Raw genomic sequence first — 26,688 nt, 5'->3', positions numbered from 1 at the left:
TGTGCTGAGACCAGAGCAAACATATTTTTTTTTCAGAACTAGAGCAGTTGGAAGCTATTCGTATGGATGTTGGTGAGATGGCTTTCAATTTTCTTACAACTGTTCCGAGCTGTCTGTAAAATGTTTCCCTGATGTTGATTCAGCTGTTTTAAGGTGATTTTCTAAACTTCAATACCCTGATTTCTGTTCTACAGGAGTTTCATTGCTTTTTTTTCAACTTGTAGTTATATATGAACGCCAATTAGTAAACATGCAAAAACGTTTTATTCCAAGGCGTATCAAGTCAGCATCACAAGGGATGTCCTCATTTGGGTCTTTCATAAATTCCACCTGCTTGTTACACCTTGGAATAATTCTACTGCAACTGCTTCTTCAACTTCAACTGTTAAATCCGCCAGGAGTTTTTTGTTTGTTTCAGTCCTATGAAAACGTTGTCGTTGGTATTGGGAACACATTTCATATCACTAGAAAAATTAAGATAATGTTATCTAGTATAGTAAAGCACAAGAACTCAAATTTCACGGTATCGGGATATTTGCGGCCAAATGTTGTGAATGATAGGTCCCTAACAGGGGATAAATAACGAGGAGTTATACTCTTGGGATATGGGAAGGTCGTTTAGCATGAAATGTGGAAAATATCTTAACTAAATAGTTTGTGACTCTGTCGAGTTTTCCAAAACAGAGAGCTTTTGAACTCTCTATAGCAGGCAGCTGTGGAGACTAGCAATTGTTGAGAGGCTTTCCCTTTGAGAGGCGAGCAAGAGGCAATGTGAATTGTATCGAACCAAGAGGTTGTCCATTAAAGACAGAGGCCAGAAGGAATTTATTCTATACAGGGCAATGCATCTTTGGAATTCTTCGCCTTTAGAGTTGTCAAGTCGGCATTTTTAAGCATAGTAAAGTCTGACATAGGCAGATTCTTTTTTTTATTTGATCAGTAACGGCACCAAGGTTATGGAGATAAGGCGAGGAAGAAGAGTTGCGGGTTCTCTAATCAGATTAGTAATGATCTCATTAAATGGAGGAGAAAACTGATTGTGATAAATGGCCTCGTTCGAATCATCCGTCCAGCTAAATTATTACCTAATGTTCAAAACAATCCTACAATTCTATAACTTCTCAGGCATGTTAAGTATTTCTTGCGTTTTAAGAAGGACGGGATGCATTGAAAAACACGATGAAGTGTTGCAGGTTTTTTTTTTCATTTATTTGAGCTTATGTTTTATTCCCACAGAACGATTACTGCGTATGAAGGATGAAGGTAACACGATTCCTTATGCTTTCACAGATTGCATGTTGAAAACCAAATGGCACCACGGAACAGTAGTTGCTTGCCCCGTAGTTGAAAAAAAATAAACGAATGGATCAGTCGTCTGCTTCTTGTCTCTGCTGAAATATGTCTCAGGTAAACGCCAATTAGTAAACATACAAAAAAAGTTGACACCTGGAATTTGCCTGCTATTTTTGGGCGACTGCCGAAGGGTCACCCAGATTCGAAACGTTGGTTGTATTCCCTCTCAATGGATGGTGCAAGACATGCTGAGATTTTTACACTTTGTCTATTTTTGTTCCACATTCTAACATCCGCAATGTTTTGACTTTACCTGAGACACAGTAAACCATGTAAAACTAAGTGTTTTTTTAACCAATTAAATTAGCACATGTGTATCCATGTCAGCACGACAACCAACTCGTTCCAACTGCATTCTTGAATTCTACTTAAAATCAAGCTACTGATTCATTTTTGGCATCGTTGTTTGACGATCTGAATACACTGCTGGATAGGTTTCACTAATGGAGCTGCTAAATTGAACTTAGCCGACACGATGTCAGCCATAGTTCACTATCGCCGCGTTCCACTGAGAAATCTCCCCTGCACTTGCTGACACATAAATGGGCCCAGTGAACACAAAGGTGCGTTTTGTTGTTTCATTCTCATTTTCGATCCTACCCATGATTTAGTGCATTATATGTACCATCTGCTAACGTTTTAAAATGTAAAGATTATTCATTGTTGGCAGGAATAGGCTTAAGTCAACATTGCAATGAAGTTATTGTGAGAAGAACCTTCGGCTACACTGCAGAAGAATTTGGCATGTCAATAAACTTCATATTAACATCTTTCAGACTGTGTGCAGAAGATAGGGTACCCTGGGTAAACGCACGCAGATCCGGGGACAGCGTGGAAAATCAACCCAGACAGAAATCCATCCCGGGAATTGAAATCGGATCCTGGGCATTATGAGGTAACATTATGTCACCTTATATAACCCTTATACCCTTATGTCACCTTATATAACCCTTATGTCACCATTCCGTCAAAATAACCCTCCAGATATCTACACTACCATAATTCCTGCCTATCAACCCTCCCGGAATTTGTGACCAGGCTTTTGTTTTAGTACCGTAAACTCTGGAAGTTACTTCTTAAATCTGCAAATCTCTTGCTTATTCTGCCATTTCCGAAAGCGCTGCATAACAAAACAAAATGTGAACTTTTTGACCATATACCATCTTATTATTTATTGATCACAATTGTTCACATTGTTCGGCGATGCACCTGTGGAATTCATAGACATGTTTTAGTATGAGAAACTCACAACGCAATGCAGCTAGTAGCTACATTGAAGAGTCAAACGCCAATCGAAAAAGGAGGACTGAAGTGTTAAAAAGTTAAAATTCAATAGATATCACAAAAAAAGTTAAACTCACACAAAAAAAAAACTACAACCGATTCATGAACTATGCTTGATCGATCAGCTCCATACACAGAAGCTTCATACCACGGTGTGTTGATTTCAACATGGAGTACTAAGAAACCGATTACAAAGTGTTCAGGTGTTTGAAATGTATGTAATATGAACAGTTACTTAATGAACAAGTGACGATATTTATTTCTTTCAGAATGCATACATAATACACCGTCTTAAAGTTTATTTTTTTTGTCACAAGCAGGCTTATATTAACTCTGCAATTCAGTTACTATGAAGATCCCTTTGTCGCCACATTCCGGCGTCTGTTCGGGGAGCCTCAGGGAGAATATAGCTTGGGAAATACACCTAACCAATATGTCTTTAAGTGGCTGAGAGCAAAGAAGAACGGCAGGGGAAAATGGACGCACGAGGAAAACGCGCAGAATCCACGATCCGGAAAACAAACCTGGGTCACTAGTATGGAAGGCAGCAAGGCATATACAGATTTATTGAATATTGAGATTTTAATCAATAGTTCTGCCAATAATTGAGAAGTTTGTTATTGCAAAACCAAACAGATGTGTTATAACTAATATTCGTTTTATTTGAAAATTGCATACGGTGCAAACCTCGATTTGATTTGAATTATTCCTGTCACATGTATAAGTGCACAGAGAAAATAATTATTACTTGTGCACTATACAGACAAAGCATGCCCAACATAATGAAGGGAAAGATAGATTGCAGAATGTAGAGTTACAGCCATAGTTAGGGAGTGGACAATGAACAAATTAATACTACATAGGTGCATTCAAAAGTCCCATGGCATCACGGAAGAAGCCGTTATAGAGACTGATGGTACGGTTCGTCAGATTATGTATCTTTTTCCAGACCAAAGTAGGTGGAAGAGATTATGTCGAGGGTTTGAGAGGTACTTGATTAAGCTGGCTGTTTTCAAGAAGTGTTGGGAAGTGCAAACAAAATCACTGGAGGGGAGGCTGGTTTTGTGTGATGTACTGGGCTTTTACGCGAATCTTTGGAGTATTGTTTGCGGGCTTGGACAACGCAGACGCCTTACTGAGTTCGATACAACCAGAAATATTTTTTTTCTCTGTGATCAATATGGAATATTCGGTGAGTGTGGGAGTGGATTTGCGAAATGTCCTTCGTCTTTGACGAAAGTAGAGGCGTTGGTAGATATACCTAACTGCAGTTTCTCCATGGAGGGGCCGAATCAGGAAATTGGTGACACGGAGAAATGTGAAGGTCTGGGCAGTTCCCATTTAGGCATCGTTGATGTAGACAGGGAAAGGTCTTCCACGACTCTTCCTAAATTCAACGACTATCTCCTTCGTTTTATTGACATCGAGAGAGAGTTTATTTTCGTCGCAATATTTCACCATATACTCTATTTTCTTCCTTACTTTGCCCTATCATTTTTTGAGATCCGATCCACTATGGCGGTGTCATTAGCAAGCATGAAAATCATGTTGAAGGGGAATCTGACAACAATCCAATACGGTTGGGTTGAATGCATATTACATGCCTGATTAAAATATGCTTTCCAGATCAAAGGCACTTAAATTAAGATTATATACTATCAAATTCATAACTACTGACGGAGTAGTTTGCTCATTGTTCTTAAATTCTCCATGCAGAACTTAAATATTTGCGACAGATTGCGGGTAAGTAGCAAAATAGATGTTCTAGTGACAACTTGCATTGCTGCAGTACCCTTACGTGTGCAAAACGTCTCAATACGTGCAGATGGTTAAAGATGGTCGAAAGTACATTGCAATGATAAAACTAAAGACACACAAATATGATATTCGACTTTACAAGAACAGAGAGACCTTTTAATAATAAATTCTTAATGCATTCAATTGCTGCGGTAACACATTGATTGACATAAAGTACTAATTTTCCGCAGTTGAAAAAAAAGTTAATATATTAAAAAAAATCTGATTATAACCTTAGCAATGGCTGCTCAGACACAGGAATGATGCTTCTTAATAATATATATTGGCCAAAGTGCATCAGATCTTCCTGTCAATAACAAGAAAGGAAAGTGAATACGAAAGATGCAGTGGAGATTTCAATAGATTGGAATCAATTTCAGTAGGACAACAGCCTTAGTGTTAGGAAAATGTATCCAAAGGGTATGCTTTGGAAAAAGATGATGTCAAAAATGTAAAATTAGAAAACTATTCTTATTTCAGAGCGGTGTTGCAGATATTGTGACAGATACACCATGACAAACTACAGACATATTCTAGACATATTTATCAATGTTATCCTCAATATTAGAATTATGAAAATATCATCGAACATATTGACTGTATTTTACTCAAAGTGATCAATATTCATGGCGAAATGTAGAAATTTGAATAGTTAAAATTCAGATATTCGAAACGATGATGATAATGGTAAACGTTATAATTCATTGGTACAAGCACCAAGTAAATATGGTGTGCCGTGTGAAACTGTGGTGGTGTAATCCTGCTGCCACCCGAATAGCAACGTTCTCTTGATCATTGATCGAAACTCACGCAAATAGCTGAACTGAAATTTAATAAAACTCTAAACTTAAAATATCCAATAATTGTATATCTATTTGTCAAATGCCTTTAACATAAATAAATCAACCACAACACTTCCATTGACGTTGACCAGTTTTCTGAATTGCATTGGTCGTCCAAAGGCAATGAACATTGCGAAAAAAATGTGCCAACTTCCAGCGATGGCTGCACCCCATGAATAAAAAAAAGATCTTGTGACCGAATCATATTCCTACTTTCTGTTAATTGAAAGTGAAAAAAAATACACATCTATATATAGATTCGTAATGCATTCATTCTTATGCGTGTGTGTGTATATGTGTCGGTATGTATATGCTGAATTAAAGCTAAAACATGGGAGACATGTCACTTACACAAAATAGAAGCTGACAACGTTAAATAGCTGACAGAATAATGCATTTGTTAAATTAAACAAATTAAATATACTGAAACAAATTGATACCGGCGTTTCTTAAGAAACACACCTAACGTACGAATACACTTTTGAACCTTATTGTCACAATGTTAATACCCTGCAACACACTCTTTTTTGTTAATGACTTGCTGAGGTGTTCAACGGCATGGTCTAATTTAGCAAAATTGGGTAGAAATTGAAGTGGTCGCCGATATTCTGTCAATGAATGTCGTTGACTTTCTCTACTGAAAATGTGCCAGTATCAAATTTGTTCTTTTTTGCTTTCATCAGAGTTGAACTTTGCATAGGAGTCTGAGGAGACAATGTATTCGCTTCCCAATTCAATGATACTTAATATATATTTGTTTTCGAATTTGACAGTGCCGCCCGGCAGAATTTTTTTGTGCTGAGAATAATCGAAGAAAAGAAAGATGAAATGTTAATCATTTTAGAGTGGAGAATAAGCAATGGGCATTAATGAAAAAAAAAATCAACTATTAATTGTGCGACCGCAGGCAAGAGAACTAAATCAGATTATTCAGTACAACGTGAAATCAAAATGGAAACAAAAGACAATATTTTAGTGCACAGTTAGATAGATCAATCGCAAGTATACAAAATGGCATAATCATGAATAGCCTTTGTTTCCTTTTCCACTAAATCGTTCTGCAACAGTTTTGTGTTTAAAATATATTAGCAGATTAATTAAGGCTAATCTATATTTAACTGCGTGGAGACAAACATTAAACCCAGTTCCTTGTTAATTTGGCCCCGTATTTATGTGCCCACAAGTCAATCATGAATGATCTAATGCGTCTTCAATTAAATACGATTGATAGAACGAAAGTTGAAAGAAAAGGATTCTGGTAAGATTGGTGGACGTTCTGTTGTTTTGCAACCATTCAGCGCTACTGTTCCAAACGTCCCTACATTGCCCTTTGAAACATTTCAGGAGAATTTGCTTCATTGCTATGGCTGTAATATCAATCTTTCAAAAAAAAGAGTGAAATATTTTCAGTCCACATGCAACGTCCAGCCAGTGACTTCACCATAGCAGTCCACCATCAGTCAAAAACGGGTTTCCGCCATTTTTACCCAACGCCTGACTTCTAACTCAATTCATAGTAATTGCAGCGAAAATTGGATAGTACGAAAATCAAGAAGTTGGTAAAATGATGCTCACTTGTATGTACATGTACAAACGAAATTGCGACAATTCTTGACTGAAAAGTCAACTTCATTTTTTTCTCTCTCTCAGTTGATGGTAATATATTGCAATGAAATATTTTCTGTTTTAAATTTATTTATTTCCTGATATATAGTGTTATCATGGATTTCCTACAAATCACCTCAGAACCTGATATGGTTGTTTTATTTCATGCATATGCATATTCCTGGAAAGGTCTCTAAAGCAAATTCTGCTCAGTTGAAGAAAATGACATGTTCTTGCAGTGAAGAATCACATAAGAAGTATCATGTATTAAATTTCACTATTGCCTATTTCAGATTCACGTTAAACTAATTAGAGCAACAGAGAGGCACAGTGTTTATTGCTTCAACATGAGCTGTCTTCCTAATCCTTTGTTGTTGCGCAGCTTAGCTTTCCACACTCAGGTTGAGGGAATGCCGATGACACTCGACATATGAGATCCCAACTCACCCACGAAAGCAGTGTCTTTTGTTTTGCATTTCCGGGTGCTCTTCGACGCAGAATGCGGAAGTTTAATCAACAATTCTACACAGATTCGCGAGTCCTTTGCGCTGAGACTGTAATTTTTTTTTGCAAATGCCTTAATTTTTCATACACACTACTTGCCCCGAGAAATGGTTATAATAATCCATATTCACCGTTTTTCTCTAGCATTATGGTGTGACATTAATTTCAGGATGTTGCATTTCCTTTTCTGGTCGAAGCACGTCAGTGATTGACCAGCCACGAAGCATAATGTAAGAAATTGAATGTAAGCTGTTGATTTAGGTTTTTAAATGCTCGAATTATCAATTCTCCTTCACTCACTGAAATATAATAAGGTAAAGTTTTCGTTTGCACGTTAACAATGAAATCGTAACATGTACGGCTCCCTGGTTGTTTCTCCAGTATAATACACGAGTACGATTGGTTCAACCGAACTGAAAACAAGTAGTGTCTTGATGTGACACCGTCCATTCAGTGCTAATTGCTAAGATGAATGTATATCAGATTCATAACGCAGTGTTAAATCGCCTGGATTTGAATTTACATATTTTCCGAGTCTTGTTCACTCTCGCGCGAACTGAAGCTGCCAAGTTAGTTTTCCGATTAACCACGTGTCTGATGTGTGACTAATTTTGGTTTCCTGACTGCGAAAATATCTCTTGCCTGCAAATCCGCACAGTTGGTTCATCCAACATCATTCTTCCTGTCCGATTACTTACGAAGTGATTCGAACCTTGCCAGATTTGACGCTAAGGGGCTCATCATTCTGCTGAAAAACCTGCAACGAGGGAGCGAGTAATGCACAATTGGCAGTCCCCAATTCAAAACAACAACTATTTGCTTAGAGGCGAGTTAGAATTTAAAGTTATTTTATTCAACAAATTGTGTAGTTTGCAGATTTAAATTTTGAAGACATTTTAGAATCGCAATTTCATCAAGGGTCAACCGTCAGAAAGTTAGTCAGGGATACTGTAGATCAACCATTATGCATTGATGGCGGAGCAGGATAGAGATGGTGTTTTCTTTCACTCCTGCTCCTATTTCTTACGTTCAAATGTGCAAGTTGCAAACATTGCAATCATTTTGTTTTACTCTCCCAATAAGTCCATTTGATTTTATTATGTTCAGTCATGTGTGCCAAATTTTCGTTTAGTGTTAATCAAAATTTTGAGACATTTTATGAAACAAAGTTAATGCTTACGCATTTTCGCAGAAATCGCAAGATTGAGGGCTCGGCTCTACAATGCCGGTAATGATTCGTTCGCAAAAGTTAACTGTTTATATATTTCATTGTAGAAATGTTTTGCATTGTATGATGTAATGTTCTGTTCCACAGCCGTTTAAATTTTGAACAACCGTTTAAATTTTGCGGTATAAATGTTGTCAAACTCTCAGTGCTCTTTGCCGGTAACCAGCCATTGGTAAAGACTTGCTGGAATAAATCTGCTCAGCAATTAAAGGCGGTTGCAGTCAATAAAGAACTGTTACAAAGGGGAATTGACTTTTTTTTTCGTATCGACATGGAGGTAATCTAGGAAAGCGACAGAGAGCGCCAAGCGACTTTATAGTACGACGAGGTAGACAGTTTGAGGAATTTAGTTCTCCAGCATGTCAATTATTCATTCCAGTCATTTCCCTGCAAGATTATTTATCTTCAAACGTCAATTTGCATTATGTAAAGGTTTTATATTGCGGCAAAACACACGTTGTTATTGTGGATCTCAGTTAATTCAAGTCCAGTTACAACGCTCACTATATCATTAATGAGCTTACGAGTCCCATTACTCACTGATCTCTGTACTTCTTCACTTATAAAACACACACAAAAAAATGACAAGCTAATCGTCGGTGCACTATGGTCATTGCTCACAAAATATTCATATGTTTGTTATTACGCACAATCATAAATTATCCTAAAATCATTGAAATAAAATCAAATTAAAATCCGAATACTATACAGTTAGCAGGACATATGCTCTATTTTATACATCCCGTCCGATATTCAAATCTGCTACATCCACCGAATATGGTACAAATAGAGTAAAACACTTTCCCATCTACTCGGTCAAGGGGATTTCACATTTCAAAGACTGTTGGCGGTGTTACAGACAATCGGCAGTAACTTAGCATCACAACATTCGTTGAGCATGATCGCAGGGAATGGGAATATTGACATTTTTTTTCTGGTTAGCAGTGTATAAGAACTGCGTTAATTTTGAGTTTGCCTTTGCTGTCAGATGATTTCTGGTAACACAACAATGAAGGCTGATCTAATCGAAATGGCATGGGTTGACGACGCATTATTCTATATTATTCCTGGAGAAATCATCCCACTGTTGTCTTACGTTGTGTGTAGGATTTTACTGTGCAAGTCTTTTTTTATGTTCCTTAATATGTTGGAATGCCTGCTTCGCTAGGAATCCCAACATAAATTAATGATCCCATGTGGATTTTTGGCTGATGGTAATATGGCAGTTACAACCGGGCCACCACCGTGGCAGAGGTTTATAACTACGGCTTCACAGAATCCTGGACTCAGGTTTAATTGCAGCCTTGGGTTACGAAGTGTGTAGAGTTTGTATATTCACTTCGCGTTTGCGCGGGTTTTCTTCGTATGCTTGGCCATTTCAGAGGCAATTATGGGACCAATTGTATTGTTGTTTTTGCTGTCTGGAAAATCTCCTATATTTGTGCCAGCAAATGTTTCGCTGAATAGAATGGTGTTCCTTTGCAAATATTTATAAATGCTTCTGATGTTGTTCATCTCACAAATTAGGAATAATAGAAAAGAAAGATCGCTACGGTTTTGACGGTAAGGATTCATCCAAAACATTTTTTGAAGTTACTAAATAACTTTGAATTGAGTACTGCAATTTTTCGTTCATTCACGACTTATTTTCCCATGAAGTTGTGGCGAACATGACGTCAAGTTTTACGAAACACTTCTGCCTGCCCTTTGTCATATCACTTGGTACCTTGCATATTAATTTGCTTATCTGAAAGCTACTTAAACAGCCCTATCGTATCTGCCTGCACTTCCATCCCTGGCAGCAAGTTCCAGAAACATACTACTTTCTCTTAGCATTTACTTTGAACTCCCCCCTCACCTTAAATGCATGCCCCCCTTGCAATAACCATTTCAGATCTGTGTAAGATATTTCGACCCTGAAACTCATGTATGCCTCGGACATTTTTTAAAGACAGCCATTAGTTCTCTCCTCAGACGCCGCCATTCCAGAGAAAATACGCCAAGATTGTCCAGCTTGTTCGTGTAGCTGATGCCTTTTAATCCAATCTGGTAAATTTATTTTTCACCCTTTCCAAATCTTCCACGTCGTTCCCATACATACTATTCTAAGTGCGGCAGAACCAAATTTCATAATATTGAAACGTGGTATCATTACTCTTGTTCTCAGTGCCACGACTGTAAAAGACAAGCTTGCCATCCACATTTTTTTTTTGTTATTTATCAATCTGTTTCATCACTTTCAAAGAGCTATGGATTGCAGCCCCATGACGCCTCTGTACATCAATGCTGAACATGTTCCTGCCGATAACTGAGTACTTAATGTTGAGATTTGATTTCTGAAAGGCAACACTTCAGTCCTACCTAGATTAACCTCCATCTGCCATTTCCCTGCCCAAACCTGCAACAGATCCATATTGTGCTGTATATTTTTACAACCTTCTGCGCTATCTGTAACTCTACCCATATTTGTGTCACCTACAAATTTATTAACCAATTTATTAAATCTATGTTCTACGTTGATAATATCCTTGATTATACCTTGTTCTTTTTTTGGACAGAGGAAAAACATTAGATACTTTCCAGTACCCTGTGACTTCTCCAGGGGCTATCCAGGATACAAAGTCTTTGTCAGGACCCGAGCAAACTACTCTCTTCCCTCTGTCAATAACCTACAGGTTTCTTTTACGACGGTGCACTTCGGATTTATTCATCAACAAGTTTTCGATCGATGAAATGTGCTAACAATTGAAAAGATGCATTTCATCCGATTTTCTTCTGTTTAAAATCAACTTTCCAATGTTATTCTTGATATTTTGCAGCAGCGTTATCACTTTCACATGCCTCAGCAAAGCAGTAGCAAAGCAATTGCTACACACCAGTTGTCTTTCATATTATTAAATCGAATATCAAAAAATATTGGCAAATGATATAGAACTGGCAAAATATTTGTAAACCTGGGTGGGGATACTTCATAGCAGCGAACTTCAGGAAACAGGCTGTGGCCAGTCGACCAGATATTGCTGCAGTGCTTTAGTCTCTTTAACGAGCATGCAACTTGACCATAAAATTTGCTGCCCGACATGACAGGATACTAAGTTTCGCAGCCAACTGTTGTGAACCATATTATCGCGGCATTGTATCAGTAATACTTAGCCTTCATGCCGCCAAGTTTTAGAAGTAATGATTTGAGCGCGAACATCGCTTATAACTTGACATTGTCGTACTTATTTTTCCGTGTCCAAGCCGGGAGAAATCTCGTGTTAACCTTGCATAATCGCCACAGTTTTGCATGGCCTTCACAACAGTTGTTTGCTGAAACTTTGTTTTCTAAACGAAACATATTAGTTGACTCTGCCAAGTTCCTTAACTTACCCTAATTTCTGCTTGCTAAGGATTTAGAGAAAATCTTGACTGTAAGATAATTAATGCCGTTAGGAAAGCCCGTAGGCTCCTGAAACCATAGGCTCCGATTGCCCCAAAAATGGTTTGAAAATTCCCACTCTCAATTTCCCAGGCAAAGGTTTGCCGACAATTTCGCTGCAGTAGAAACCACCCATCGAAACAATTTTAGTTGCGAATTTCAAATGGTTATGTCACTGCCCTCACTTCCTTAGTCTGACGTGTTCGAAAGAAAATGAAAAATGCTGACTTCTATGCAACTATTTTAAAACCACCAACAGAGCAGTGAACGTGAATCCCCAGCAACACCGAAAAAAGCATTCCACCACCGCAGCCTCCCCCCTCCCCCCCCCCGCCCCCACCTCCACGTCAGCCCTCATCTCTCGCCACTCCTCATCTTCTCCAAATGCATTGTGTTCCGAGCTGGTTCCTGAACATGAGTCGAACCCCATCCCAACCTCACATCCAGGTCCTACTAGCCCACTTAAAGCCACACCCTCTGTTTCCGTTTCGCAATTTGCTAGGCTGACTCTTTTCGTTCACTCACCTATATTCAGAATCGTCATCAAATGCTCATTCCAACCCATCCCCTAAAATAGACCAGCCGGAAACGCGGCCACGCCCCAATACCCATCTGAACTGAGAACCACCAGATCGATATCTAATCCTCCAACATCCATTCCTAACCCCCATGAAATGTCACAACCCGGCACAGATGATTCGCATGCCCTTTGACATTCGGTTATACCTGATACGTACATCCCCTTCCCGGTGTCAATTCACATATCAGGAGCGTCACTGAATAGCCATGAAAGTTGGGGCTCCAACAACACTCAAATACATTGATGTTATGGCAGAGAAAGCGGCCTGGTGTCTTTGCCTCAATACCACAAAAGTTGGCCCAGCAAACCTTAATGTTCACGGCCAATATGAAAAGGGCATCACGATGTGTAAAATGCCCAGGACAGGGTTCTCAAGACAATTGCAATAGCACATTCAAAACTCATGACTGCTTCACTGCAGACAGGTAAGGCCAACACGATCATCAACTTCACCTCCAAGCCAGCACCATACTTGGGTCAACAATATAGAAGGTTTTTCCAAGCAGCATGGCTGGTATACTCACATGGCTTTGAGTTGATTTATTACTGTCATATTTATTAGTATCCAATGAAAAGACGATTTCTTTTGCGCTATACGTAGAAGTAATAATGTACAAAGAGAAGTAAATGAGAGAGTGCGGAATATAGTGTTAGAGTCATAACAGAGATTGGAGATAGGTAAACTTAGTATCATGCAGGACCATTCAAAATTCCGATGATAGCACGAAAGAATATGTTCTTGAGTGGGTTAGAAGGTGGCCTCAGATACTTGTATCTTTCTTTTCCCGACAGAGGAAGTTGGAAGGTAGTATGCCTGAAGTTCCTGGAATCCTTCATTGTGCTGACTGTTTTTTTTCGAAGCAGCAGAAAGTGCACACAATATCAATGGGTGGGTAGCTGGATTGCGTGATGGACCGGACTTCGTTCACGATGCTTCGTAGCTTTTTGTGGTCATACCGTGATATCATATAGCAAGCAAAAAATTGCATTTGCAGCTGCATCTTCAGAAGCTGGTGAGAGTCGTAGCTGATATGCCAAATTCCCTTAGCTTCCTGGGCAAGTAGAAAAGTTGGTGGGCTTTCTTAACTGTAGCGTCAATATGGAGGGCGCAGGGATGGTTGCTGATGATTTGGACATGCCCTTGACGCCTCTTGCTGAAATCTATGATAATCTCCTTCGTTTTTGCTGACATTGTCATCGCACCAGTTCACCAGATTCTATATTTCTTCCTTGAACTCCGTATCGTTGTTGTTTAAGATGCCAGCAATCTTGGAAATCGAGTCGGAGGGAAATTTGGCCGCACAGTCATATGTGAATACGTGCAAGGGGATGGGGGTGCAACCTTGTTGGGCGCTTCTGTTGAGAGTTGTCGTGGAGGAGGCGTTGCTGCCTTTCCTTACTGATTGTGGTCTGTAACATAGGAAGTTTTTGATCCAGACACATATGGGGGAGCCGAGTCCCAGGCAACAGAGTTTGGGGTGAGTGATGGTGTTCAAGACTGAATTTTAGTCAATAAATGAGAGTTTGACATAGGCGTCAGTGTCTTGCTTTTCCAGGGTTTTACTGTGGAATCATAGTAATGGCGTCCGCTGCGGGACTGTTGAAAAGTTAGGAAAACTTGAGAGTATCCGGGAAATCTGTAAGGCTGGAAGCGGTTCGTGCCATGAGATAACTTTCGAAGTATTTCATAATAATTGATGTCAAAGCCCCCCGATGATAGCCACTAAGGCCCGCTCTCTAAGCTTTGTTTGGTACCGGGATGATGGTTATCTTCTCAAAGTAGGCAGGAATCTGAGATAGGTGTAAAGAGAAGTTAAAGATGCCTCCCAATACCCTCGCCAGCTGGTGTGCGCAGGGTCTGAGAGCTCGTCCGTGTAAAGCCTATAGGGTTTTCTTAGAAGCAGCTACCCGCACCTTCGGATTGACGTTAAGTTCTGATTCGCCCGCAACAGCTTAATTTCATGAATGTAGATGAATAACGTACACGATTATTCTTTTGTTGTCCAACAAAGTGCAATGAGGACCAGAAAATAAATAGTTTTCTATCAACTGGAAATGTTTGTTTCTCATTACGTTCTCCACACATCAGCTGCAGTATATATTTTAAAAAAAGCTTGAACGCAAATGTCTGCATATACCGGAAACCTGAATAATCGGGCATGTGTTCAAACTCTATTTCACTTTTTTTGTACAATGATACCTGCAGCTATTGTGTATGTTTGCGCCATCCTTTCAAGTTAAAAAACGTTTGATTAAATTGTTTGCAATTGTTACACGATACTGCTCATCCATTCCCAATAATGATAGGTCCGGCATTGTTTAATGTGAGACTCGTTATGCGCTGCACTAAACCTCTGGAATTTTCAGCGATTATCAGCATTTTGAAGACCATCAATCGAAATTCAAGTTTTCCTTATTACCAGACCTCGGCTGACAATTGTCAAGCAACATTTGCGCAGAATAATTGTGAGCCAACTAGCTGCTGTTAGAAGGGAGAATACCTAAATTTCACCCATTGCAGTGAATGGCAAAAGCATTGCCAGATACTGTGCTATTAACATCCTCGAAGTCAGTCATGACCAGAGTCAGAACGAGGACAGGAACGTAAATATCGTCAGCTGGTTAGGGGGCTTGGAAGCATGTGGCGAGTAACCAAACTGCTGTTCAAGCCGACTCTCGCCTTGAAACCAGCCATAGAATACGATTCTACAGCGCGGAAGGAAACATTTGTCTAACAAGCCGACACCTATTAAAATCCCACCCTATCATGTTAAGACCATCTATTTAACCTGCTTGTCCCCCTAACGCGAAAGGACAACGTAGCATAGCCAATCAACCTAACATGCATATCTGTGGAGTTTGGAAGGGAACTGGAGCATCTAGAGGAAACCCACGCGGCACAGAGGTAACATGCAAACTCCGCACAGACAGTGCATGAAGGCAGAATTGAATACGTGTCCCTGGCACAGTGCTAACAATTGTGCCACTACGCCGTTCACCATCTACAACGAACAGGTTTGCAGCCTGATTGAATCACGTCTAACTGCCTTGATAGAGTTGCTCCAGCAGGACTCATAGACTTCCAAATCATGGGAAACATGGCGGAATGCTGCATCTGCAAGCCAGTTTTCCGTCTATCTTCAACTGGTAAATATACCCCATCCAACGAAATCCGTCAAAATAACAAAACTTGTACAGGATGTCTCTGCAGAAATTCATCATCATAATTCAAGTAGGGTATTCCAATCGCCAGACCATAACTTTCAGAAAGGCACTGCCACCAGCACTTCACATTCCCAGGCAAGCCACATGGAAATAAATGGCCGTTCTTGCACTTCCACTGAGTAAAAGTCCTGGAACCCTTACTTAAAAGCACTGTCGGTGTACCTACAAGACATATCCCCAGAGTGTTATTTGATGCAATTCGCCACTTTTTTTCTTACGGGTGTGAAATTATGGTCTGCCACGTTTGAAGAAGGAATACGAACAAGACAGTAAAACGCAACTGAAAATATTGGAAAGTCCCAGCAGTGTGACTGCAAGCCTTGAGAGAAGATAGAGTCCATAACAGGTCAAGGTGACCCTTCATCAGAGCTCACTATTCAAGTCGCCATGACCCTTAATCAGAACTATTTTTATTTTAATTTCAGATTCCAAAATCCGTTGTATTTGCCTTATCTTAATGCACACAACCGTCACTTTTTTTTTCACCAAGCCAGGCCTTGCTAATTCAACTTTCATCCAACAGAATGTAAAGCGGCGGGTAAATAAATATCTTTCGTTTAATATGAAATTATTCACTCCATTTAACTTCCCATTTTATCAATGTAAGATTCAAAGGTTCAAAGGCAGAATGCTGTCGATGCTGGGAATGTAAAATAAAATAAGTGGTGGAGAGTCAGGCACACATGGGTCTTCCTGAAAGGAAAGCGAGTTACTGAGAAAGGTCCATGACTCGCCATTTCAAATTTGTGAAATTCTATAGAACACTTCAATTTTTGGAACAATTAACTAGTTTTACCTATCCATTTGAACAGAAAAAGATGGCTTGGATATACGAACAGGTAACATATAAAAAAGTCATTTATTTTCAGACCACTCCTGAACAAATAATCTAAGTGTGCCTTAATGTCACTCTTAACATTTTAGAGGAAATGCTTTTCTGCAGTGTCAAGAAAACGAATACCTATTGCGCGCTCTAGTGTTATTTGTGCTATTCATTTCATTTTTTTCCCACAATTGTTCCCATTTGTTTGGTTCAATGATCTTTCCAGCCACTGCGTGTCATAGGGCCACCTGTTCAATTTGCAAATGTTTGATCCGATTGACTGTAAATATTATAAAATGCTGCTCTATTAGTTCCGATCACAACTTTCCTTTTCCGTTGTTGTTAAGAGGGAATAGTTATACACTGTATTCAAATGATGGAATTATCTGAGATTAACAGGCTTACTTTAATGGAATTCACGTTTTCCTGGCTACCAGGCGTATGCCAAAATTGGACAAGAAGCATTCCCCGCCGAATTGCGAGGCAACCAGCTGCTCCAATAGACAGGATACATAACTATTCCCATTGAAGTGATTTGAAACACCACCACTGAATCCACCGTAATCAACTCCTTGGAGTCAGCATTGATCAGAAAGTGAATTAGCGCCGATATATAAATAATATGGCGAGAACAGCAGGTTAAAATCAGGGAATCATGTAGCGAGTAACTCAGTTTTTGTCACTTCCTACCAAAACCAGAAAACAGTCTACAATGAACAAATGAGGAGTCTGATTGAATGCCCTTAAATTGGCTTCATATGTGATGCTCTAACAATACTCAACAACTTCAATTGCATGGGAGAAAAAAAACAGACGGCTTGAATTTTACCCTTGCCCCCAAGCACACCTTTCCGCCTCCCTACTCAAACCAGGATTGTTAAATCACTAAACCCACTTAAAAGAAAGGTGTCATAATTTCGTATCTGAATACTGGATGTCTCTTCCAGAATTCATGCGGAGAACTCCATTAGCACATTCCAAACGCAAGGGACTAACCTTTATAGGGGCAATCGCACAACTATGTTTAATGTATCCTCCAATCCAACACCACGCTTATGAAAAAATATTGCCCTTCCTTCAATTTCACCGAGTCAAAGTCATCGAACACTGCCATTATTGCACGATGAGTGTAAGTCGAAGGCATGGTCTGCAGGGATTATTTGAAGGAGCACATTGCCTCATATGAGGTGTGAAATTCTGATCTAGCCGCAACTGTTACATTGCATAGAGGAACGTATACGACGTACACACTGATGACAGAAACACAAAAATAGCTAGAAAATCTCAGCAGTCTGACCAGATCAGATGAGAGAGAAGGGAACCAATGTTTCCTTTGAAGGTGACCCTTCCTTAGAGGTGTCGTTTCGACGCAGATTAACATAAGAGCATAAGAAGTAGGGGCAGGAGTTTGCCATCTAGCCCATCGAGCCTGCCCCGCCATTCAATACGATCATGGCTGATCTGAAGTGGCTCAGTTCCACGTTCCCGCTTTCTCCTCAATACCCTTAATTCCCTTGTCTGCCAAAATCCGGTGTCTTAAATATATTTAGCGAGGTAGCCTCCACCACTTCAACGGGCACAGAATTCGAGAGATTCACCACCCTTTGAGTGAAGAAGTTCCTCCTCAACTCCGTTCTAAACTGACCACCCCCTAGCGCCCCCCCCCCCCCCTTATCTTGAGGCTGTGCCATCTAGTCCTGCTGTCCTTTCTGAGCGGGAAGAATCTCTCTACCTCTACCCTATCCATCCCTTTCATTATCTCATACATCTCTATAAGATCCCCCCTCATCCTTCTAAACTCCAACGAGTACAGACCCAGTCTACTTAGTCACTCTTCATAGTCTAACCCCCTCATCTCCGGTATCAGCCTAGTGAACCTCCTCTGCACCCCCTCCAAGGCCAAAATATCCTTGCGCAAGTGTGGCGACCAAAACTGTACACAGTACTCCAGCTGCCGCCTCACCAATGCCCTGCACAGTTGCAGCAAGACCTCCCTGCTTTTATATTCTATCCCCCTTGCTATAAAGGCCAGCATCCCATTCGCCTTCTTGATCACCTGCTGCACCTGCAGACTGGGTCTTTGCGACTCATGCACAAGGACCCCCAGGTCCCTCTGCACGATAGCATGCTGCAGCTTTTCGCCCTTTAAATAGTAATCGCTCCAACTATTATTCCTGCCAAAGTGGATAACCTCACACTTGCTAACATTGTACTCCATCTGCCAGGTTCTCGCCCACTCGCTCATCCTATCTAGATCCCTCTGCAGATTTTCCACACCCTCTGCACAATTTGCTTTTTCCACTTATTTTTGTGTCATCAGCAAATTTCGTCACCCTACACTCAGCCCCCTCCTCCACATCATCTATATAAATGATAAATAGCTGAGGCCCCAGCACCAATCCCTGCTGCACTCCACTAATCACCAACCACCAATCAGAATAGCACCCACTGGTACCAAATCTTTGCCTCCTATTAGACAACCAATCCTTTATCCACGCTAACACCTTACCCTCGACTCCATGCCCCCTAACTTTCTGAAGCAACCTTTTGTGCGGCACCTTATCAAACGCCTTTTGAAAGTCGAGAAACGCTACATCCACCGGTTCCCCTCTGCCTACCACACTAGTCACGTCCTCATAGAATTCTAATAAATTCGTCAAACACAACTTCCCCTTAACGAATCCGGACTGTGTCTGCTCTATCAAACAATTCTTCTCAAGGTGCCTCGCTATTTCTTCTTTGATGACGGATTCAAGCATTTTTCCAACAACGGGCATTGAACTAACCAGCCTATAATTCCCTGTCTTTTGCCTGCTACCTTGGTTAAACAGCGGCGTAACATTAGCCGTTTCCCAATCTTCCGGCACTTTCCCGGAATCCAGCGAAGTTTGTTAAATCATCACTAAGGCATCCACTATCACCTCTGCCATTTCCTTCAGGACCCTGGAATGCATTCCATCCGGTCCTGGGGACTTGTCCAACATCAGTCCCGCTAGTCGATCAAGCACTACTTCTCTAGTGACAGTAATTGCATTCAGGCCCTCAACTCCTACCAGCCTTCTATCTTTAATATCCGGCAAACTATTCACATCCTCCTCCATGAAGACCAAGGCAAAAAAATACGTATTTAAGGCCTCAACCATTTCCTCATCTCCCACCACTAAATCCCCCCTCTCATCCTCAAAGGGTCCAACATTCACTCTAGCCAGCCTCCCCCTCTTTATATATTTGTAAAAACTCTTACTGTCCTTTTTTATATTTAGTGCTAGTTTAGCTTCATAGTCTATCTTTCCTTTCTTTATCAACTTCTCAGTCAATCTTTGTTGATTTTTAAACCTCTCCTAATCTTCTAGTCACCCACTAATTTTAGCATCTCTAAAAGTATCAGCTTTTAATTTAACTTTCTCCTTTATTTCCTTCGATAACCACCGCTGATTATCCCTTCTCCTACATTCCTTCTTTACCATTGGAATATATTTCTGCTGAGCACCGAAAAAGATCTCCTTAAAAATCCTTCACTGTTCCTCAGCATTCCTACCGACCAATCTGCGCCCCTAGTCTACATTCGCCAATTCCTCTCTCATCCTATCGTACTCCGCTCTGTTCAAACAGCGGACACAGGTCCAGGACCCTACTTTCTCATCCTCCATCTGCATCAAAAACTCAACCATACAATGATCGCTTGTCCCAAGAGGATCCCTCACAACAAGATCCCTAATTCTTCCTGCCTCGTTACACAACACCAGATCTAAGATCGCTCGCTCCCTCATTGGTTCCGTCACACACTGTTCAAGGAAACTATCCCGGCAGCATTCCAAGAACTCTTCCTCAAGCCCACAACGTCCGGCATGGGTCAACCAATCAATATGCAGATTGATATCCTCCATAATTACCGCCGTTCCATTTCTGCACGCATCATTTATTTGCTTGTTTACAGCCCGCCCCACCTCCAACTTATTATTTGGGGGCCAATAGACAACACCCGCCAGCGTCTTCCTCCCCTTACTGTTCCTTATCTCCACCCACAACGGTTCCACCTTCTGCTCTTTGGAGCCTTTACCTTCCCTTACTACCGCCCTGACATTATCCTTAATCAGCAGAACTACCCCACCTCCTTTTTCCTCCCTTCTATCCTTCCTAAACACTTGATACCCCAGGACATTTTGCCCCCAGTCCCTGTCACCCTGCAACCACGTTTCCGTAATGGCCACCAGATCATATCCATTTGTGCTAATCTGAGCTACCGGCTCATTCACTTTGTTCCGAATGCTTCGTGCATTCAGGTAAAGTGTCTTTATCCCAGCCTTTATCTGTACCCTATTTGAGGGAACGCTACCAACCTTTCTCCTGCCCCCTTCTCCCTTTATTATTTGCTCATCCTCAACATTTTCCTGCGCCCGTACCCTCTCTTTTACTTTAGACATTGGAAAATCTCCTACTCCTGTAAACTCCCCTTCCCCCCACCCAATTAGTTTAAAGCCCTATCCATAATCCTAGTTATACGATTCGCCAGGACTCTGGTCCCAGAACGGTTCAGACCAAGACCATCCCAACTGAACAGGTCGCGCCTGCCCCAATACTGGTGCCAAAGCCCCTTAAATTCAAACCCATTCCTCCCACACCAATCCCTGAGCCACCCGTTCATCTCTTTAACCCTATTTACCCTACACCCATCTGCGCGCGGTTCAGGTAGTAATCCAGGGATAACCACCTTGTCTGTTCTGCTTTTTAATTTGATTCTCAGCTTTTCATACTCCCTCTGCAGATCCTTAATTCCCATTTTGCCTATGTCGTTGGCCCCCACATGTACCACAACAACCGGATTCTCACCCTCCCACTCCTCTGCAGCCCAGATGAGACACCCTGGAACCGAGCACCAGGCAGACAACACACCCTTTTGTGTTCTTTATCATTGTGACAAAAGGCAATGTCTATACCCCAAACCACACTATCTCGAATTACCACTACATTCCTCTTTACTTCTTCGTCTTTGTCCTGTGTCTGCACCACTGTACCGTGGGCAGTTTGCTCATCAATCTTACAGCCCTCGTTCTTGTCCACACTGGGAGCAAGAACCTCAAACCTGTTGTGCAGATTGAGAGGCTGAAGCCTTTGGGTCCCCCTTCCTTCCTGCCCACTCTCCCCTCCTTCCTCTCATCCTTGCTCCCCACTCCCCGCTCCTTCCTCCCCACTCCCGCTCCTTCCTCTCACCCTTCCTACCCACTCCCACCTCCTTCCTCCCCACTCCCCCCTCCTTCCTCTCATCCTTCCTCCCCACTCCCCCCTCCTTCCTCTCATCCTTCCTCCCCACTCCCCCTTCCTTCCTCCCCTCAGAGGGACCCTCTTGTTCCAGACCCTTGGAGTTAGCCAGACCAGGGGGTGTGAATCTCTCTTGTACCCCATTATCCAGGGGACACTCCCTCTCCCTGATGAGCCTCAGTGTCTGAAGCTCAGAGTTCAGCTCATCTACTTTGAGCTGGATCTCTTCAAGCAACCAGCACTTACTGCAGACATGGTCACTGGGAACGACCTTGGGATCGACCAGCTCCCACATCATACAGAAACAGCACATCACATGCCCCTCCATCACAGTCTCTTAGTGATTTCTAAACACAGTTAAGAATTTAAACTTACCTTGCCCTTTTTCTCCCAAGCCCTGTGATCCAAAGCCCTTACTGCTCACTCTGCTTCTCTCTCACTCCGCTGCCCGCTCCGGACGCTGCCCACTGTCTACAGCAGTCCTCCTTTTAAACTTTGCGCGGTAAAAAAAAACCCTTCCCACAAAGCCCCGCGGCCCACTTCCTGTCTAATATTTAAAGCAGAAAAACCGTTACAAAGCCCGCGAAAATCTTTACAAAGGTAATCGCTTACCTTTATTCGGTGTAACCTTCACTCCGCTCGCTCCAGCGAAAAATCTTAACCCTTCGATACAACTGCCAGGACTGTTCGGATTTTCGAGCATTGTATTTTTATTTATTCTGATCCAGGTTAGCTACCCGTCATTTCAAATCTGTTTGGTTTTGTGACACGCTTCGAGCTTTAGAGTGATTACTTAGTTCTAATTATCCATTTGAACAGGGTAATACAAGAACGAGATCGGATCAAGGAACAGACGAGGAAGTTAATATTCGTACCTCGTTTCTTCGAATAATCTACTTGTGCCTCATTGCCACTCTTAATATTTTGGAGGGATCACTATGTAGCGGAACTCGTAAAGCTAGCAACTTTTGTACTTTGATCTGATCTCATGCGGCCTCACAAAACTAGAATTTGTTGAATTCAATTGCATTTTCCTCAGCGGCTACTCCCATTTTCTTGGTACAATGACGACACCAGTATTTTCGTGTCAGGTGTCCATCAATTCAATTTCCAAATATGTGATTCAATTACCTGTAATTATTACAGCGCGCTTCTCAACTATTCTCATAATTAACATTTGTTTGCGTTTTTTTAATGAACACAGTATATAGGTTGAAGTGACTCAGTGGTTCACATTGCTGCCTCACCGCGCCAGAGACCTGGAAGTTAACTGCCTAAATGGAGAATGCACGAACACTGCAAAATGTGCAGTGGTTGCTGAACGTCTGCAGAAGGACATAGATGGTCTAAGTAATTGGGCGAGGGTCTGGCAGATGGAGTACAATGTTGGTAAATGTGTGGTCATCCATTTTGGTAGGAATAACAGCAAATTGGACCAAATTATAAATGGTAAAAAAAAAACAGCGTGCAGCGGTGCAGAGCGACCTGGGTGTCCTTGTGCAATAATCTCAGGAGTTGGTTTGCAGGTGCAGCAGGTAATTAAGAGGACAAATGGAATTTTATCCTCCATTCCTAGAGGAATGGAGTTAAAACGCAATGATGTTACGTTGCAGCTGTAAATGGTGCTTCTGGGGCCGCACCTGGAGTACTGTGTACTGTTTTGATCTCCTTACTTGAAAAAGGATAAACTGGCACTGGAGGGGGTGCAGCGGATATTCGCTCGGTTGATTCTGGAGTTGAGAGGGTTAGTTTATGAGGAGAGACTGCTTAGACTGGGATTATGCTCATTGGAGTTCAGATGAATGAGAGGAGACCTTATAGGAAAAAAAAGATTATGAAGGGAATAAATAAGTTAGAAGCAGGGAAGTTTTTTTTTCCCCCACTGGCAGGTGAAACGAGAATATTGCGACATAGCCTCAAAATATTGGGAAGCAGATTTAGGACTGAACTGAGGAGGATCTTCTTCAAACAATGGGTTGTGAATCTGTGGAATTGCCTGCCCAGTGAAGCAGGTGAGGCTATGCCATTGAATTTTTTTTTAAGGCAAGGATAGATACATTTTTTAAACAGTAAAGGAAATGAGGGCTCTGGTGAGTGCGTGGATAAAGGGACTGAGACAAGGACAAGATCAGCCATGATCCTACTGAAGGGCGGAGCAGGCTTGAGGAGCCAGATTGTGTATTCCTGCTCCTAGTTCTCATGTTCTTATGTCTGTGTGGCTTTCCTCTGGGTACTCCAGTTTCCACTCAACGTCGAAAGTTGTGCTGGTTACGTGGATTCGCCATGCTAAATTTGTCCTCAGGCGTATCCAAAGTTGAACCAGAGTGTTTTGATTGGGGATTACCGCAGTAACTTCATTGCAGTCTTAATACAAGCCTACTTGTGTCTAACAAACAATTTTGAACTTTAAAATGAGGTAACTGTGTGTGAATATCAAGGTTTTCAAGATTACTCGTTGAAATTCAGGGTTCCTCTGTCCTGGGTGGAAAACTGGCAAGAAACATTCACGCCACACAATTGCGAAACAACAACCTGCTCCAAGAAGAACGACAAAATGATTATCATCCATTGAGATTAAATGGCAATACAATCACTGATTGCACTGATTGTTTCTGGCCAGAAAATGAATTGGGTCGGCTATATACATTATATGGCTCAAACAGCATGTGAGAGGCGAGGACGTTGGGAACAAGTTAACCATTTGTTGTTCCTGCCGCTCCTACTCCAGGACTCGGCCCACCACCCACCATCTCCAATATACAAGTCCTGAGTTTCATGGAATAGTCCCAACGTGCCTTAATAGATATTGCGCTAACAATGCTCAACAACATCGGCGACATCGAATAGAAAACACACAGCTTGATGTTGAGAACCACATGGTTAGCCTTCAAACAATAAAGGTCCCACTCCCACAATCCTGCAACCTATTCTTCCTCAACGACATCATTGTGAACAATAGGGCCCTGCAGGAATTTATCAAAATAACTCTAATAGGAAATTTCAATCACACGACGGCAGAGTTGTACAAACGAGATTGTTTGTAACACATCCAACTGCCTCCGCCCCGACACGCCCAACATCACATATACCACACACACCGTAACCAACTCCAACCAGACATTAATATATATTGCAGTATCTTTAATTTTGGAGGGTAAATTTCAAGGAACACCTAGATTGACATGGAAGTGGGATGTGCAGGACTTCAAGGATGCAGATCACCAACACTTCCTGATCAACACTAAGTTCTGGTCTAGATAGCAACCGCTTCATTACATGAATGAAGATAAGCAAACTACATTTTCGTTTTTTGTTTTGTTTACAAATGCATGTACTCCCATATTAGTGTGACTGTATTACTTTACGAAAGACAGGAACACTCGAAAATGAATAGTTTTCCATCCATTGAAAATTAATAATTAGTTCTCCAACACATCAGTTTAAATTTGAAAAGAGTAAAAACAAAGTACTGCAGAAAATTGAATTTTATTTTTTTAAAAAAAGTGAGATGGGTCTTCATCAGAAAACCGGCTTCCAGTTACTTATGAAAGTCAAGTAGCAGTCATTTCAATTATTATATGCTGTGCGGCACACTTTGAGGTTTGGAAAGATTAATCAGTTTTACTTGTCCATTTGACTTGAGCTCTACATATTGGACATAGGATCAGGTAACATATGAAGAAGTCTAACATTCGGACCTCTTCTTCTAATAGAAGTGCCTCAGAGCCACTCTTAATATTTTGGAGGGTCTGCTTTCCTGTGGCACTGCAAAATTAGTATGTTCTGTATGTTGGCCTTATCTCGTCTGGTAACATAAAATTCCTGATTCGCCGTATTGCTTTTGCTTTTCCTTGATGGTTGCTTCCAACTTGTTTATGGTACGATGGCGTCCACAGACCTTGTGGGCAATTAGGACAACCGTCCAATTTGCAATTATTTGATGCAAGTTACTGTAATTACTGCACAGTTGTGCTTGAAAAAAATCCGTTAGTAATAGATTGTTGCACCGTTCAATAAGCGAGTGGCATACACTGTACTAAAAAGGTGCAATTGCCTGTCTCTGTTAAGGTTTCGATCATCATTAAGTGGAATTCATGATTTCTAGATTAATCACTGCTTCAGCCGACAATCAGCAAATAGCATTCACGCCACAGAAATGAGATATAACCACCTACTCCAAAGTGAAACAGTACATGACCATCATTTCAATTTTAAAATATCGCTGAAACCATTGTTATCAACAGCCTTGGTATCGTTCTTAACCAGAAAGAGAACCGTGCCGCTGTATACACAATGCGGCTGGAATAATAAGGTAGAGGCTTCGAAGCGTATAACAAGTTAAGCACTTTTTTGTCCCAGCTGACCACTTCACAAAAAAGAAAATCTGCCAGTTACAATGTACAAATAACGAGTGTCAACAAGATTCCCCTTCAGGAATTCATCAGACAATGGCAAATTCCAAACACAAGAAGGCTGATTCGTCGAAGCGGAACTGTCAGTACCATAATCGATTGTTCGATCCTTCCGCCCTCACCATGCACACATGCTGTAGCCAACACCAACACGACATTACAACGCACTGCCGAAACTTCAATTTCTCTGAGCGAAAGTCATAGAACATCCGAACTAACAGGGCTGTTGGGTGCACGGTATGGCCAAGAGAGTTTCATAGATGCAGGTCACCAGGGCGTCTTAATGAATACGAAGTAGTGGATTCGACAGCAAACGCATGGATTTTCATGAATTAACACAAACAACGGACAAGTT

This window comes from Carcharhinus amblyrhynchos, chromosome 9 (genome assembly GCF_965287045.1).
Source record: "Carcharhinus amblyrhynchos chromosome 9, sCarAmb.v2.hapA, whole genome shotgun sequence".
Classification (NCBI taxonomy): domain Eukaryota; kingdom Metazoa; phylum Chordata; class Chondrichthyes; order Carcharhiniformes; family Carcharhinidae; genus Carcharhinus; species Carcharhinus amblyrhynchos.
The sequence above is the reverse complement of the archived record's forward strand: the minus strand, read 5'-3'. Positions refer to the sequence as shown.